We start from the raw sequence: 18,100 nt of genomic DNA, 5'->3' as shown, positions 1-18,100 counted from the left end.
AACCCAATAAGGAAGCTTTATGTAAGCATATGTGGTTTTAATACTAGTAATAGTTTTAGATAATTGCTAATTTCATACCCCATATCATACCCCAACTTGCCTCCAAATCCTTTCACAATCCAGAATTAGAAATTGAAAGCTGTCTCATCATTATGTGAACTGAAGATGGCCCCTATGATTTTGAGAGTCTAGTGTTGCAAAGCTGGTATAGGTGAGAACTCTTTCTACTTCTAGGTGAAGCAAACAGAAGGGAATTGGAAGGTACCACACCAGCCAAGGTACCAAGATCTACCTATAAGTCAAGGAGTGTGACATGAAAAGATGGTGGGAAAGCTTGACTGTAAGTCAACTGGTTAATTGTCTTGCAGAGCGCTGAAGGAACTGACAGAATTCACAGAAAAGGTGGAGATTCACATCTCTTGCAGAGAGCTAATATAGTATTAGCAGTGCTAGGGACGCTAGTATTCACTGTAAAACAGTTAGACCTTTGTAAGAGTGACACAGGGACTTCCCAGGTCAGAAGAAAGATATCTCCTGGAACGCTGTATGACCTGATTAATATATATATTCAACTAGAAAGGCAGAGATGGAGGTGTTTCCTGGAATTGGTGGCAGGTTTTAGAAAAATGATCCACTACAGAAAGTTGGGGGTGTGACATGACTGGATGTATCTGAAAACATCTTAAAACAAGGTGAGCCACCAATATTTTTGGGTTAGTGTTTCTCTGGGACATGTTACTGACAGGGTGGCATAGTGGTGCAGCAGGCTTCATTGCTGCTTCACAGGCTCCAGGGTCCCTGGTTCAATTCTAAGCTTTAGTTATTGTGTGTGCAGAGTTTCGTCCAACCTCCTAAGAGAAAGCCTTTATTTTTCACATATATTTTACAATACAGTGAGATTCTTTTCTGAAAAATAGAGGCTTTCTTTTTTCTTTTGGGAGGTGGAAGGAAACCCAAATCCCACACGGGCAGGGGAAGTGTATGCAAAACTCTGCACACACTATAACTAAAGCTCAGAATTGAACCTTCCTTCCAAAAATGCTCCAGATCTATCAAATTGCTAGTAGAGCCCCTATGCTCTTTAAATCATCCCACAGGTTTTCCGTTGGATTTACATCTGGGCTCTGACTGGGCCATTCCTAAATGTTGACCTTCTTTTGAAGTGAATCCTTTGTTCACTTGGATTTGCGTTTTAGGTCGTTATCATGCTGGAAGGTTAAATTTGTCTTTGTCTTCAGCTGTCTAACAGACGCCTACAGGTTTTGTGCCAAAGTAAAGTGGTATTTGGAGCTATCCATGATTCCCTCTTTCTTGACTAGAGCCCCAGTCCCAGCTGAAGAGAAGCAACCCCATAGCATGGTGCTGCCACCACCATGCTTCACCATGGGTATGATGTTCTTTGGGTGATAAGCTGTCTTGTCTGATATCTTTTAGAATTATGTCCAAAAACCTTGGTCTCTATGTTGGCCTCATCATTACACATTTTGCCATGTTTTTGGGGTGTTTTAGTCAGACTTGGATTTTTTTTCCCATGAGACAGGGCTTCTTTCTACCCTACCCCATAGCCCAGATGTAAAGAATATGAGAGATTGTTGTCACATGCAGGGAGTGGCCAGTACTTGCCAGACACGCCTGCAGCTCCTTTAATGTGGTCATAGCTCCCTTGTTTGCCTCTTAGATGGCCCAAATGGTCTCTTTCCATCCTCATAGCCAGAAATATCTATCAGATGACATTTATTTTTGTTTCACAGACTATATTTTGTTGAAACACAAGACAAGATAATTCAAGCTCAAGTTGTTCATAGTACTCCATCTTTAATTGAGAAGAGTGACAATATTCATCATAACCATAGTCATCATTATTATCATAAACATTATTATCATCCTTCATGCTGACTTGTCCACAGTCCCTTCCTCAGACTACATCCAGACTCCTAACATCTGAGAGATTTTGTGGATAAAGCGTTCAGTCTCCTGAGAGTAATTCCCTCGTTCTTCACTGGACAAAGAGGAAAGCTTTGACCTTGGAAGAGTTGCCTGGTGGATATGCACACTCACACAAACACACACTGCAGCACTCCACATAACAATTCTATTCGTTTCCAGCCCAAGCACATCATTTTTTTCCCCAACAGCCCTCAGAGGAGATGGACCGTGGTGATTATCAATCCTCTGCAAACAGTGGAGGGCCGCAAAGGCGCCATAAAGCACAAGGGGTTGAAAGATGCAGCCAGATTGCACTTTTGTCCTGCACACAAATCAGCGAGGTGTTTTTCACCACTGTGTGTCTGAGATGGAAAGTGTAGACTCAAACAATAACAGCGAGATATCTTAGTTACAGCTGGTGGCTTTTATGGACAATATGAGACATATCAGCATTGTGGAAAGGAAAAATGAATAATTGATAAGAAAGCTAGATTAGGCTGTGAGTTTGGTCACAGCTTTACGTTTAGCACAGCATGTCCTTCTATCATTAAATATATATTCTGATTTTAGCGAAGGGTAGTTGAGTATATGGCAAAGTACTTATAACCTTCGACAAGTTAGAAAATCATGACATTCAAATAACCAGCTCAAGTGTAATCCACGTAGATCTTTCTATACAATGTGAAATGAGCCTGCTGTTGACTTGCTGTTTTTATGTATACATATTCCATTCCATTTGTTACTTCTGTAGAAGTTCCAACTTTGCTAATAATAAAAAAATAAATAAATTACCCCAGAACCCCTAGCATATGTCTGTGGACAGGACATCTCCATAGTAACAGCATAAATGATAATTTGTATTGGTTGAACTGATATTTAAGTGATAAGTGCAATCTTCAGAAACGTATCATTTATAAGCACCTAGCTGAGTGTATAACTATAATAATATTGTACATTTTTACAATTGATACAAAATGTGCATAGTCCTGTACTACTGCACATCATAATAAACCATCTACAACTGCACTGTGAAAGACATTAACTGTTGATCAACTGACTTGTTTGTAGATATTTCTAAGCATGAGTAGAGCATAAAAACTGTATTACTGACACGAAAGGAAAATATCAAACCAAACAACTTCATACTCAAATAGCAACTCCATATATTCAGTACATAAATACATAAAGGAAAAGAATGATAGCCTAGAAATTGAAAAGACATATTAAATGGCGACACTCAGCACATCTTACATTGCACTCTTATTATTAAACGAGCTGTATGTTCATACATAAACGCAAAATACCTTTTTCCACTTTTTTTCGCATACACTTTATCAATTTCAATTTCTCTCACTTAGATCCACATAGATATTATTAGTAACTCTTAGACAAAACGATCATGTGATACTGATCATGTGATACCGATCAACATTATGTTATTGTTGGTGGATGTTTAAGCCACTGTCAAAGTGGATTTTCATCACGATACTTCCCTTACTAGGTAGTGACGGTGGCATGTCATTTTAGAGAGAACGAAGGGGTACGGTTATTTAAAAGCTGGTGAGGCAAGTGTCCAGTGTGACGGCTACTAATCAGCAGCTCCTCCATTTTTTTACTGTGCAAAGAGACCATAGTCCCACTTTCTTCATTTTTCTTGCCTCATAAGATTAAGGTTCATGAATTCACAGGACAATGTTCACCTAGATAACGTCAACCCAAAGCAAAAGTAACTGCTACTAGAAGCAAATGGGTATTTTTCTTATCCTGTGTCCTTTTCCCTTTAGTAAATTTGCTTTTCCTCCAGGAAAGGTTTATTCACATTTGGTCTCTGCTTCAATTGAGCAAGAAGAAAAAATGTAGTTTCAAGTTTCTAGCATATCAAACATCATAAATGCTACAACAAAGCCATATATGTTTGCACCTCTATTGCTGTAAATGTAAGCTCATTTTTGTATTCCTAGCCTCCTATTTCTGCATTTCTAATTATAATTTCCTAGTTTCTCAAATCACGCTCTAGTTCTTACCCTAGCCTACCTGTTTATCCTAAGCTTATGCATCTGCTTATTATGACTTGCAGTACTCTGACCCCCACTGTGGCTTATCACTGTGATTCTTGGATTTGCCTCGAAAAGTACACTCATACACAGGTTTCCTGACTTTGAATCAAAATGGTTAAACCGATAAGTATGCCGTAGTGGGGCTAAGGTAATTCAGTCAATGAGTACCAGAGGATGCACCACTGTCACTGTCCTGTCCATTCACAGCTGGGGCCTCAAGCAAGGGCCTTTCCCAAGAGGGATACCATGCGTCTTGACCTTGCTGTCTTTAACGTGTAAGAACGAGCATCAGGATAGTAACTTTCATTCTTTTATCTTTAGTAAGCACTTTATCCTGGTCAGGGTCATGATGTATCTGAAGGCTATGCTATAGGCTGAGGTGGAAATACACCCTGGATGGGACATCACTCTCGTTCACAACTAGAGGTTAGTCAGAGTAACCAATCCACCTACAAGGTGGATGTTTAGGATTTTTTAGGAGGAAACCATAGAACTCAGAGGTGTTGAAGTGCACAAAGCTTGACTTTTACCCCAGTTAGCTGTAACTTACTGGCTATATACTGGCTTGTTCATGCATTCATGTTTGCAAAGGTAATGTCAGACATTTTGCTCCTTGAGTTTAATGGAACCAGATGACAGTCCAATTCAACACAATGCCAGATCTCTGCAGTTTATTCTGACATAAATATATCAAAAGAGATGAAAATCCAAACCCGCTTTACAAAGCATTACCTGCAGTCCAGTTGTTGTTTCACTGCTCCATTAAACATCATATTGACATTTCAATTCTTAAAAAAATGAATCGAACGTTATTGCACGGTGTGGAGTATAGTGTGATTCAGTAATGTCTTGCAAGGGCCATCCACCATATGGTCCACTGATGATTATCATCCAGTGTTTACATCGATTTCTTGGGTCTATTTGCAGACCCTTATATTCTTAAGGATTCTTAAATGCATCTTACAACAGAATGTTATGTGTTCTAAAAGCAGGGAAGAATAATGAGTAGAAGAAGAGGACCTCTAATGCACACATCATGTGAAGATTCTCCAATTCTCACAGAAAGGCTGTGGTTAGACAGAATGATAAATTGGATTTTGGTTTGTTGTTGTTCTTCATCCTGAATGAAGAATATGTAAGCACCACAAATGACCACAATGCACATGACTCCAGCTTTTCAATTCTGTCTAGGATCATATTTTTTTCTCCAGTGCTGTTATTTCTACAGAAAATATATCTAAATACAGAAGCCTACAGTTCTTAAATGAAAATAAAAAATATGCCAAAAGAGCAGTTTTCTATTTCTCCTCAATAAAAACAACAGGTAAGCCAAATGACATATGAATCTGGACTGACTGACAGTGGCGTAGGTGTTTTAAACTCTCCGATATTAAATGACCCCCTGGAAGCTCCGCCCTCTTTTCCCATCGCACAGTGGTAATATTTTGGCCAGTGATCTCATCTTGAATCCAGCTTGAAAGTTTTGTGTTCCTTAAATTTGGAACAAAAAATTTAACAAGTATGTGGATGCCAGCAAAATTTTTTGTACAAAAACAGCACTTTTGGTTTACATCCACAGGAGAAAAAGGCTGAAATGTTGCTAAAATGTAAAAAAGGTAAAAAGATTAAATTGGTCTACAACAAAATGTCTAGCATTTTACAAATAATTTTAATGGTAATGACACTGTTTGCTCTTCTGTACTAATCAGTACTGACATTTGTAAAAGGACTGTATTGAAAATATTTATTTATTTATTTATTTAGGTGAGATTATCCCCGAAGCAATGTCAAATCCTGGGCAAAAAATATTTTGGGGAAGTGCAAAATCATTAGTGTATACAGTTGGAACCATCCACAGGAGCTCCAAGTACTTGCCAATATCAAGCACAGCAGTGTGTGATATGTCTGAACATAATTATACAGCTTTCATAAAGGCTGTCTAGCTCCTGTTGGTCGAACATGGATTCTTCTGGCTGAGTCACTGCCTCTATCAATGCTGCTGTCTTTCATTTCAATCCCTAGACACCCACATACAGGCACATACACACCCCTGCCTCTCACCTGGCCATGTTCCACTCTGTACTGATAATGCAGAGACAATAGTCGAGCTTGCTGAGAGCCGTGTCTGGCCTCAAAAGAAAGGAAAAGGACATGTTGAGCAACTGGCAGAGTAAAGCATGCAGTCTGACCATTGTGTTACGTCCTTATTGCTACACTATGAAGACTTTCTCATTAAGATGGAAGAAATATTGCAGGATGTGATAAGGAAAATGTATACAATGGAACACAATGGACGACGGGATGAGACGTAGCTAGCGGTGTCCTAGTGATGTCGCAGCTTTATTTTTACCGAAAAGGTTACTTCCTGTTTTAATATCTTAAGGACACCTGTCTGACATCCAACCATTATACTAAAACCATAAATAATTATGAGGAGCACGTAGCTGGCATGCTTTCATTTTTATCCAAACACTTTAGATTATGTCTGGAGTGTTTGCCATCAGCGCTCATGATTGCTTTCGATAAAACGTGACAGTCGACACGAGCACTTGTCCTTTCTGACTGTGTGGCTGTGAATTACAATGATCTCTAGAGCTGTGTGATTAAGATATGAAGTAGTGATGAGTACATAGGCTGATGTAACTCTGCTGTTTCTGTTCAGGTTTGAAAAATAGTACATAGAGACAGAGAAAGAGAGAGAAGACAGAATGTGTCTTTCATCTGCATGTCTATTCATCATTACTCATTCAAGCAGAGGGCAGAAGCTCCACGTCTGCAGGTCTGTCAACTTTCCTAATGCAGCTAAGAACAAGGACAACGATAGCCACTTGGCATGGACGTCCTACATGCTCAGCTAGCTATGTCAGGTTTGTTTCATTGCAATTTTTAAATTTTGAAAGCCTTAAAAAGGTGAAGGCATACTTTTATATTACAAAATGTTTAATATCTCCAAATGTAGGCTGCTAAAACTAAATAAAATTAGAATAAAATAAAAATAGTTTATATGCTAAATGTCTTATTTGATCAATTATATAAATTTTTTATTAATTAATTCTTAAATGATTAAGAATAGTAAGAATAGTAATCAAGAAAACAATGTATAAAAAGAGGAAAATACCTACATTTATTTTTGTCCGAATATTTATTCAAGTAGTAACACATTCTAACGTAACTAAGAGACATTGTTAATCTTTGCTGTTTTTTTAGTAATAACTAACACCCGATGCTGATCTAAGAATCTAATACATTGCTCTATGATAATTTTTTCTATTGCTTTAAGTAAATTTAAATAAACTCTTCATTACTGAGGTATGATTGTATCTTGCTTGAAGTGTACAGTTTCAGGGAAAAAAGCTCATGTTGAGGTAATATGGCGTCGTGGTCAGACCTACAGTCCTAACCACTGTATTTAAGGACATAATTCTGTTGAATTGGAAGATTTCAAAGACCAACAGTGCCATCTAGCAGCTCCCAGAAATTCCAGCCTCTCAGCCCAAACATCCTCTGATTAAATCATGTACTAATCTAGCTCCATGATTTCATACAAGTTTTAAAGACACATGCATTATTTCATTATAAAGAATTTTTATTTGTGAGACATTCACTTAAAGCTCCATGTATAAGAATGTGTGCGTGCTCATCTAAACCCTTGAATCTGACCATATTTCGATGGAGCAAATCTCATTTGAGGCAAATCCCATAAGATCAGCTATACTGTGAGGTAAACATGCTCTTCCTTGAGAAATACTTTCACTGACCACTTCACTTGGAACATCTGTACACCTGATCATTCATATAATTTTCCAATCAGCAGCGTGACGCATAAAATCATGCAGATACATGTCAAGAACTTCAATTAATGTTCACGTCAAACGTCAGAATAGAGAGAAAATGTGATCCTTGTGACTTTGACTATAGTGCCAGATGGGCTGGTTTAAGTATTTCAGAAACTCCTGGGATTTCACACGTAACAGTTTCTTGAGTTTACACAGAAGGGTGAGAAAACCGAAAAACCTCCAGTGAGCATCAGTTCTGTAGGTGGAAATGCCTTGTTGATGAGAAAGGTCAGAGGAGAATGGACAGACTAGTTCGAGCTGATAGGAAGGCAACTGTAACCCAGATAGCGTCTCTTTTCTACTGTGGTGAGCATCAAGCATCTCTGAACGCACAACACAACCTTGAGGTTATCCACCTCCGGCTACAGCAGCAGGAGACTACATCGGGTTCCACTCGAGTCAGCCAAGAACAAGAATCTGAAACTACAGTGGGCACAGGCTCAACCAAAACTGGACAGATGAAGATTGTAAAAAAACATAACCTAGTCTTTCGAAAACAGATACTGAAACAAATGCAATCACAGATACAGATACCGATAGTGGCACTGCATTAGCGTAAAGCTGACCGTTACTTTCACAAGTACACCACTGATAGATGTGATACGTGTGATACGTTGGAACATAATTCTGTTCAGAGTGTGTTTAAAAGTGGCTCCTTACCTCTGTTGTCTCCGATAGAACCACAGACACAAACACATACTGCTACATCTCACCATCAGATGTCAGTGGGTGCATCATCTATTTACACCTCATAATATTTTCCAACACAGAGCTCTATTTGTGAGAAAAGCACTGAAAGCCACATGTTGTTTAAGAACAGGAAATGGCTTTCTCCTGAAAAAAAAATGTGTGAGCTCCAGTTGCATGCAAGAAACTAGTTAACACTAGTTAGCAACCACTCAAACCATTTTTTTTGTTTGTTATAATCTTTGTATATAGAATGTAAATGACTGTAAAGTAGTGTTTATGTAATATAATGTGGAATAATTTGCATTTCAAATGTATGGCCCTCTGTATGGCTATGCTTGAAAGTCATCCAGTTGTGCTAGTGTAAATAAGAGAACTACAGAAGTCATAAATGACTAAGATCACCTTTTTTTGTTTCAGATTTATAGTCAATTTAAAAATTTAGGTTGACATTACCTGAACATACAGACATTATCTCAAAAAGTGATGGTCCTTTTCGCTTCTGCGTAAACTATCATGTTGGAAACGTCGCCTCTCTTTATAAAGACTAAAATTGGGTCATGAACAGAACAGAAGGGTTAAAAATGCCATGGGTGGCCATGTTGAATGCAGATTGCACACTCAGGAGATGAGCTTCACTCAGTGTTGGTCTGCAGGAGCTAAATGCGGGTGTCTGAAACTCTGAACTGTCTGTGGTTTTGCCTTGTCTCTGCTTATGGCCCTTCTCCTTTCCTCTCTCTCTCGCTCACTCTATCCCTCCAGAGAGAAAATGGGGTTAAAAGCAACGGTGTTTGTGGTAATTTATTTTGAAGTAGACTGGCTGTTGGGGGGAAGGAAAGAAGGCAGTGCTCGAGAAAAATACATACTTAATAATGAGGGAAATGTCTCTATGTGGTTTAGGCTGTTTTGCTAATCAGTGGTTTTGTGACACATTTTTGTTTTAAACTTGTGCCGCTTGCCAAGTTTCGGGCAAATGCATCAGCATGTGCTATGCCAATGCAAAACTTTGATTTTTATCATTATCGCTACGAATGGGAATTCATTCCACAGCCCAACATGCAAATTTACGTATTTATTAAACTGACTGGGACGAGAATACTTTGTTGCACTGTTTAAATGATAGGGTTAATATAAAACATAAACAAACATTTTGTATGCTTCAAAGTCCTATACAGGATGTTCCTCACTGTATCATCACTGAAGTGGAATTAACGTATCAAACATTAAAAAATGTTTTTTTTTTTGTTTTTTTTTTTAAATTCAAGAGCGTCATCTTGTAGCGACTTTACTGTTTTTCTATTCAGTGAATTGTAGTGACGGTGTTTTTCCAATCTGGTTGACTAACAAGCTCAGTCATCTTTAATTCCCTTTCCTTCATTATACATTTTTAAAATATAAACTGAAAATGAAATTAGACTCAAAATCTCCATTTCACTAAACGCCAAAAGCTCTACATCTGGCAACATTTCGCGGCTGTAACGGAGAAATTTTTTAAGGGCAAGTAAGTTCAAAAAATGTGTGTGTGCGTGTGGGTGTGTGTGTGTGCGTACTGTATATTTGCTTATATTTATATTTGTGCATGAACTCCTTGATAAATGAGCACTGATTTTCGCCCAAATTAATTGTGTTCTTATAAATATAAAACCAGTACGTGTTCTATATACTAATACTATACCTTCTATATATTAAACCACATTTTCACCAATACTCAAGGCCAAAGAGATATAGTTTCAAAATAATGCACCCAAATTCTCAAAATGGTCAATGGTCATTTTGCTTCATTTGTGTTGTTTTATCTTAAATACAAAAATGAATCCAAGGTACACACACCATCAAGATTAACAAAATTGTCTGTGCAGTTTATTCTGTGTTTCTGTTCAGTTTTAATTTTGAGCCTGAACTTTGAGAGTTTCAGGGATTTCTTTTAACTGATATGAAATCCCACCATCTGGCTGTCTCTCCTCCTAACTCTGGGGTTGGATCAGAAATTCAGATATGCTTCAGTTTTAAAACATAAATCGAAGTGATGTAGTTGAGTTTCTGTATGTTCTACAAACTGTCTCAATATGGAGCATTAGGATTTCACACTCTTCATATTATATATGAGAAGAGCATGCTTTGTGGGAGTTTACATTAGTTTTGTTTCACCAGTATACCATGGCGTGATGAGCGCTATCTACGTTTGGAAATAAACCAAGACCTGTTATTCTCGAGGATGCATTTTACTGCTATTGTTACCTTTAAATCAACTAGAATCTCCACCTAACAATAATAATAAACCAGACTAGAGATCCCGAGAACTATTCTTTAAATTCATTTTACAAGAATTAGCAATAACACAACTACGTACAATCACGGTATACAGTAAGCTTTAAGTAAAAATACTATTACGACAGCATATTGATCATAAATTGAAGAAATGTTAGCTAATGCTAAAGCTAATGTTACAGATGCCTCAATCTAGCTTAGTTATCTCATGATAAACATAGCCTACCAGAAACACAATCACAACTACAAATCCAATCACGAAGCTAATCTTACCGGACTTCACATGCACTAGATAATATTAAGAAGATTAGCTAACAACGGAGGTTCACATAAAGATAAGTTAAACAGTAATACATACTAATACATATTCTAACACTGCATAAACTTCCTCATTAAATAACAAGACACATTCTCAAACTTTTATCTAAAAGGTGATTTGTTGCTATCTTGCTTTGAAATTCCAGTGATTCTTATATTCAAATGCTGTGTAATTTTTCAAAAATCTTTGTGAGCAATCTGGAAAGTTGCCTCCACCAAGAACCTGACACTGATGATGTGTCAGTTTTAGCCCAATGTGCATCTACATCTATAGGTTATATAGGTAATAAAAACTGGCAACTCATGGCATATACTGTATGTATAATTGGCATCATTTATCAGTCTTTTAACAAAGAAGTGTGTAAATGTTTTTCATAGGTCACACCGAACTAAAAATTCCTGCCAGATTTACAAAAGTTTCATTAAACCCTGATTTTCTTCGTACTCACATGTATATGTTGATAAATGTCAATCATTCATAAATTACCAGGCTCATTCACAGTACAGCTGATTTACATTTAGCCACGCCCACAAAGGCAAAGCTAAAAATAGTGAGCTAAAAATAAAAAAAGGCAACTAAAAGGAGAAAGAGCGCCTCCTAAGCACAGCATGCGCTAAATCTTCCAGTAATGTAGCTTAACCACTGCAGTGTGTCAGCTACTATAGACACATGCTAACTCCTTTACATGGCAGTTTGTCCTGTTTGAATGGCTAGACTTATTTGTCTTCATTTATGGATTTGTTGTGGCTCGCTTTCTTACAAAAGTTTTATTAAATCCATGTGTGTAATGGCAATTGATTTTGATAATTGATACTTGACAGTGTAATTTATATATAAAATCACAATAACTCATGAACAGTTACATTCTTTGAAGCTGATCAGCCAAGGTTCCCATTAAAGAGTCTTCTCATATATATATATATATATATAAACTTTATGTATAAATTCAGGAGCAAATGTAGGATACAAATGTTTGTTTTTTTTTTTACACTAACTGGTTTTTCATGAGTACCACATTACCACTGTTTGGTAAATGATGCTCATTGTTTCCATGGTAATATGATATATATTTATCTGGTAAATACGTGAAGTAGTCAACAAGTCAAACACTACGTGTATAGCTAAATGCTAGGAGGAATTGATTAAAACAGGCCTGCTTTTTTGTCATTGCTTCCACAGCGTAATAAAATACTGTCAAAGATTTTGTTTTCTGAGAAATACGTAGTATCACTTTCGGTATCCACTTCAGCGGTTCACAACTTATATTTTACTGGAGCCAGTTTCATTAACAGTCATCAGTTTAAAAAAAGGCCATGTCCATCATGTTTATTCTCAGTCTGAGTCATTGCGATAAAGGCATTGAGCCGATCAGTGGGTTTGCTTCACAGAACAGATTGCAGATTAGGTGGAGATGACTGGGGGCTGTATCTTGCATCTGAGGTTCAGATAATACAGAGTTTCATAGAGTACACACTGTGGAGTGGAAGTTTATATGAGCAAGGAGAGACCATTATAGGCGCGACATACACAACTAAAGAACATAGTATGTTTAAAAAAAAAAGATGTCAGAAGAAGGGTAGCTGTAGTGGTAGTGTGGTGAGGTTTTCATGCGTACCGGAGCTGAAATTCACGACAGATTTTGATCTAGACCCAAAGCCGACTGTAGCTTCAAGTATACATCTTCTGAAAACAGTTCGTTCTGTTCACTAGTGCATCCCAAATTGCCAAAGGCATCGTTTCCTACTCTACTAATACATATTCTACTCTACTACACAGTACATAATGACTATTATATAATGTAATTACTGATATTTTAAGTAAGGAATGAAACACTTGAGACAAGCTGTTATAAGAAAATCATAAACGTTGGGGTGGTTTGATGAAGCAGAGTTACAGTTACTAGCCCAAAGTTGATTATTTTCCTCTAACAGCACATCATGATTGGTTGTATTCCTCTTATACAACAACATTTTACCAACTTTTATTATAAAATAATTTTATTTTGTTTTATTACTTTTATTCTCTCTCTTCAAGAGTAAACTCTTCTGTCCTGAAGATGTCAGAAAATGTACTTAGAAAAAATAATTTTACGTCAAACTGGTAGAAAAAGAGTTGACACTGGAGACTCCTTCCATAAATGTTAAATAAACCTCTCCTTACAGAACACTTATTACCATTTCGATGATTAATCTATTTTTGTAGAGTGTTCCCTGTGTAAGTCCCTGTGTTATTTGTCTGATTAATAAATGATAAATCAGATATTTTTCAAATCTGGGTTTATTTTATCTAATAATGTATAATGGAACTGGCACAAGGGTAGAGAAAGAAGTAGGCATGTGAAAGAAAAGGATGAGAAGTGCAGAAAGTGCAGCTCGTGATCCCTGTCATCAAGTGTTGAATTTCATTGCAGGGTGCTCATCACAGGCAACAAAGTTCTGCTGTCAAAATCAGATATCATCCCACTAAAAATGAGAGGTCTGACCACAAATGACCACAAATCAGATGCAAAAAAATTCTGGCAGGAAACGTTTTTTTTTCATAAACGCCATCTGTAAAAGTGCATCACTGACTACTAAGGTCAGAGCAAGCTGAATGTTTGTCTTCGCACCTGTAGCGTCAAAATCAACACCACTGTTCTTTTTGCCATTCTTCAAGCCAATAGGAGCACAGTGAGTATCACTGGACTATCTGGAGAATAACTATCACTTCACCCCAAATCCCAAACCAGTGCACTAAAGAGTCAAAATTGTCCACTGCTGTAGGTTAACTGTTATCTGTAAAGGGCGTAAGATTTTACCATACTATTTAGCATTCTACTCTGTGGTTTAGGACACATCCTCTATATTGCCAGGTGTAGTTGACAACTAATGACATCCAACCACTTTGAATGGGTAATTTCCGAAGTATGGTATACAGAACAGTGGTTCTCAAAGTGAGGTCCGTGATTTTTTTTGTTTTTTGGGGGGGTTACTTTGTTATGCTGATGGAAGTAACAACCCACCATTAGTATAGGGTATACAGAACTATTTTTATTATTGAGTTCGTATATTAGTTTCTTAGATTGATCAGTTGAATTGAATGGGTTTAATTCAAACCTCAATAACTCCAAAAAACAAGTCGGCCTATAAATAACGTTCACTTGGACCAAACATGTTCTGTCTGTGGGAATTTCAGGAATAAAAAGATCTTTTTTTGCAGTTAAAGAGGTCCGTGGGTGCAAAAAGTTTGGGAATATCTGGTATACAAAACTAAAAATGGGCACTAAACATTATACCTTATTCCATTTGACCTTATACACTATAATACCACTGGTGTTATACTCCAACAAGTGTCATCCTTACTATAGCATGGAATTTAGCATGTATGTTTAAATGAATTTAGTTGTTTTTTAATCTGAAATATGAAGCGCTCGTGCCACCTATCCTTGTGATCACCCTGGAGTGTAGAAACTTTGTGAAGTTTCACGTGAGAACCTAGAGATCCTGAAAGTGCTGCTAGCACTACAGTGGAATGAAGACAGTAAAGAGAGAAGCTCAGAGGAGGAGAGGTGGTGGTTGTGGTGGTAGTGGTGGAGGGGGTGTGTAACGGTTTCCCTTCTACTTCAAACACATCTCTTGACACTGTGGAAATGTAACCAACGCTCAATGCGCGTAGAGGCAAAAGTTATCTAAAGGGACGCCTCTGCAAACCAGAGGGCTGATGGAGAAAGTAAACAAGTATACACACGCACACACACTCACACACACACACACACACACACACACACACAAACGTCAAATGCACTTACTGTACTTGAGTGAGTTCCAGAATAAAAATGTTTGCTGTAACAAAAAACTTACCGGTAAAGACATAAATATATCAACCAGAGCACACCTGATTTTATGTCTCTTCCATACTATTATATATTTTCATATAAAGGCTTAAATTTATTTTTATTTATTTGATATATGCCTTTTATACCACAGCACTGCTGAATTCTCAGATCTGATGGGTCAGAAGGTGTTGATTAATTTCTCACAGTAGTGCAGCTGCAAGTCACAAGTTAATTTGAATGTGCTCATTGTAATACGTTGTCGTTTCTGTAGTAATAAATTACACAGGGACTTGTATGGCACTTACTCCACATCAAAGAATATAATGGTGAATGGTGAAGTTTTCTGTGAAGACATTTTTATTCACATCGATATAATATTCATGGAAGGAGTCTCCGGTGTCAGCGCTTCGTACCAGTCAGAGGTAAAGCTGTAAGCTTTCCAACATTTTTCTCAGTAACATGACAAACGTCCTTTTTTGTCTCATTAATGTCGAGAGAAAGTGAGGGAACGACGGTTTATAGCTGCTAGAACATAAGTGAAGGAAATAGCTTGTTCCATGGATGTTCCACAGTGTTAAATGTAACTATAAAGAACTATAAACTATTTTTTTTTTCAGGTGTTTTAATCAATTTTAAGGTGTAACAGTAACTCTACTTCACATCAGGTCACATCATGCCACCCTGTCATTGATTTTCCAATTTATTCCTGATTATTGGTGGACAGAACACTGAAAAGGAACACTGTGAGTATATATATATATATATATATATATATATATATATATATATATATCCTCCTTAATATAGATGTGTATTCTGTTTTTTTATATATGTATTGTTATTACCAATACACTTTTTTCTAACATTACATAATGTATATTTATGAGTTAATATACATAAATAATAAATAATCATTCCAGTCCTACTTCTCAGTTGACCCATGAAGGTGTTTTTTAGGGGAAAAGGATATTTTAAAAAATGATGGTTTAATTATGGAAAAAAAAAACCAAGGGAAAAAAAGAAAACAACAGAAACAAGTAATATTCCTCTTTTTTTAATCATGTTTTTTCTTCTTTCTTAGAAATTTCTGCTTGTAGATTACATCTTCTACCAACTGTGATTTATTTTGAATACACATTTAAAAGGAAGAATCAGCAGAATTTAAAGCTTTAGGTCGAATGTAAGATGGTTCATCAGTTCTTCCATTACTACCTGATGTGAAAAACACAAGAGTGAAATCTAAACCGTATTTTTATTGTCAGCTTGTTAAATATAAGCTGTAAGTTGACGCATCTGCAACTTTGAAAAGAATTAAAAACAAATGATTAATGTCTGTGGAAATGTTTTACTTTATTTAAATACTATCTGAATATGTATTTCACACTTTATACCCTTTAGGTTTAGCAACAGTCTAATGAGAATCTTCTTCAATGAGAATATTCAAATAGCCAGAATACTATGAAACACCAAAAATGACGAGAGCTCTGTCTTTACAGCAATGTATAAAACACAAAGTGTGGTTTCTAGTCAAAGTGACTCAAAATGTTGGAAAATTTCACACTCGAATTACTCAAAACTAAAGTGTACAATTTTTATACGAATCTGTATTTATCTCATGTCAGAGTCACTTACAGTAACAGTGCAAATGTTCACGCTCACATGACTAATATTTGCTGCTCCAGATGTTAAAAGTGCTTGGGTGAACATCCTCACTGAGAAAGGTCAGAGCTCTCACATGCTACTATACAGTGTCTACAGATGATGAGGTTTCAGTTACAGAAGACCAAATTCAGGGATTACACATGAAAAAGCTTGTCTGTGGGAACTCTGTGGGGTTTACTGTGTGTTTATGTGCTGTGTGCACTTACACACTGAGTATAGTAATTACATCTGTGTAGGGATTGTTGAGCATGAGCAGGGTATGAGATAACGTGTGTATTATTATATTACAAATGATGTAATTACAGCCAGTGATAGTAACTGTGTAGGTGTTTTATTAAGTGCCCTTAAGTTCAAGTGTAAATTGGCTTATACTACAGCGCTGCTGTATCTCTAATCTGATTGGTCAGAAGGTGTTGATTACTTTTCTGTAACAGCAGCTCTGACAGTAATGCCAGCTGTAATTTAAATCACAGGTTTATATTAACTGCTTGTTCTAATACATTATCGTTTCTATAAAAACAGCTCAGATGCACTTGAATGGTAGAGACGCCGCATAATCTAAGAGGAACAAGGAACAGATTTAAAGAATGTGTTGGTATGTTGTTGTAATGAATAAACAGGTATAATTATATTGTATGTAGATATGGCGAAGTTTGGGGAGGTTTATTTAACATTTCTGGAGATTCAGGAGTCTCAAGTAGTGTGTGGGATTGCACAATTTAGGGCCACTTTAAAATCAGTTGATCCTCTCTTTATCCCATATCATCATAGGAAACATCAGAGTGATATACATTGCTTATGGGCATTCAAAGATAGCATCTGTTGAATGGTTAGGTCAGTTGAATGGGTCTGCCTGTTTCTTTGATCACTGTCTGAGTCGAATGTGGCATACCCTAGGTGTTAATATAGATATGTTAATTGGATTAGGCCTGGTAAAACTCTCTGCAGGCTCCTGTAGCTTCTCATTTCCTTTGTAACACCTCTAAGGTAGGCCCAGTGAATGCTTATAAAATTAGAACGTATGTCTCCCTTAGTTAGACTCCATGACTACAGCACGAAACAGCATATTCTGATGTTGTAGACTGATGCTGTCATCTGCAATAAAAAAAATCCCGGTGAAGATACGTCTAAGTTTTCTGCAAACAAACACTCCTAACAAGTATCAGCACTTTGTAACAGTCAGTAGGTCTTCACAAATGAGAAGATCTTCAAGATCTTGCGCTTTGCGGTTACTCCATAACATGACAAGCTACGTTTTTTGACTTATTAAATTCAAAGGACAGAAAAAGGCTGATGACAAAATGACTGCTATATTGTACCTCATAATAGGAACTAACTTGTTTCACAGATGTTCCACAACATTAAATGCACCTATAAATGGATAACAATTAAAATGTGAAACATGGCATAAGAGGAATAAACTACTTCTGGATTTGCTCCTCATAGAAAAAAAAAAAAAAAAAAAAACAAGTAGAACTCGGTGCCTCTGCTGCCAACAAGTCTAGTCTTCTTGTTACTAATTTGTATGCCT

The sequence above is a fragment of the Pangasianodon hypophthalmus genome, chromosome 5, assembly GCF_027358585.1.
Source record: "Pangasianodon hypophthalmus isolate fPanHyp1 chromosome 5, fPanHyp1.pri, whole genome shotgun sequence".
In the NCBI taxonomy this organism is placed as follows: domain Eukaryota; kingdom Metazoa; phylum Chordata; class Actinopteri; order Siluriformes; family Pangasiidae; genus Pangasianodon; species Pangasianodon hypophthalmus.
The sequence above is the reverse complement of the archived record's forward strand: the minus strand, read 5'-3'. Positions refer to the sequence as shown.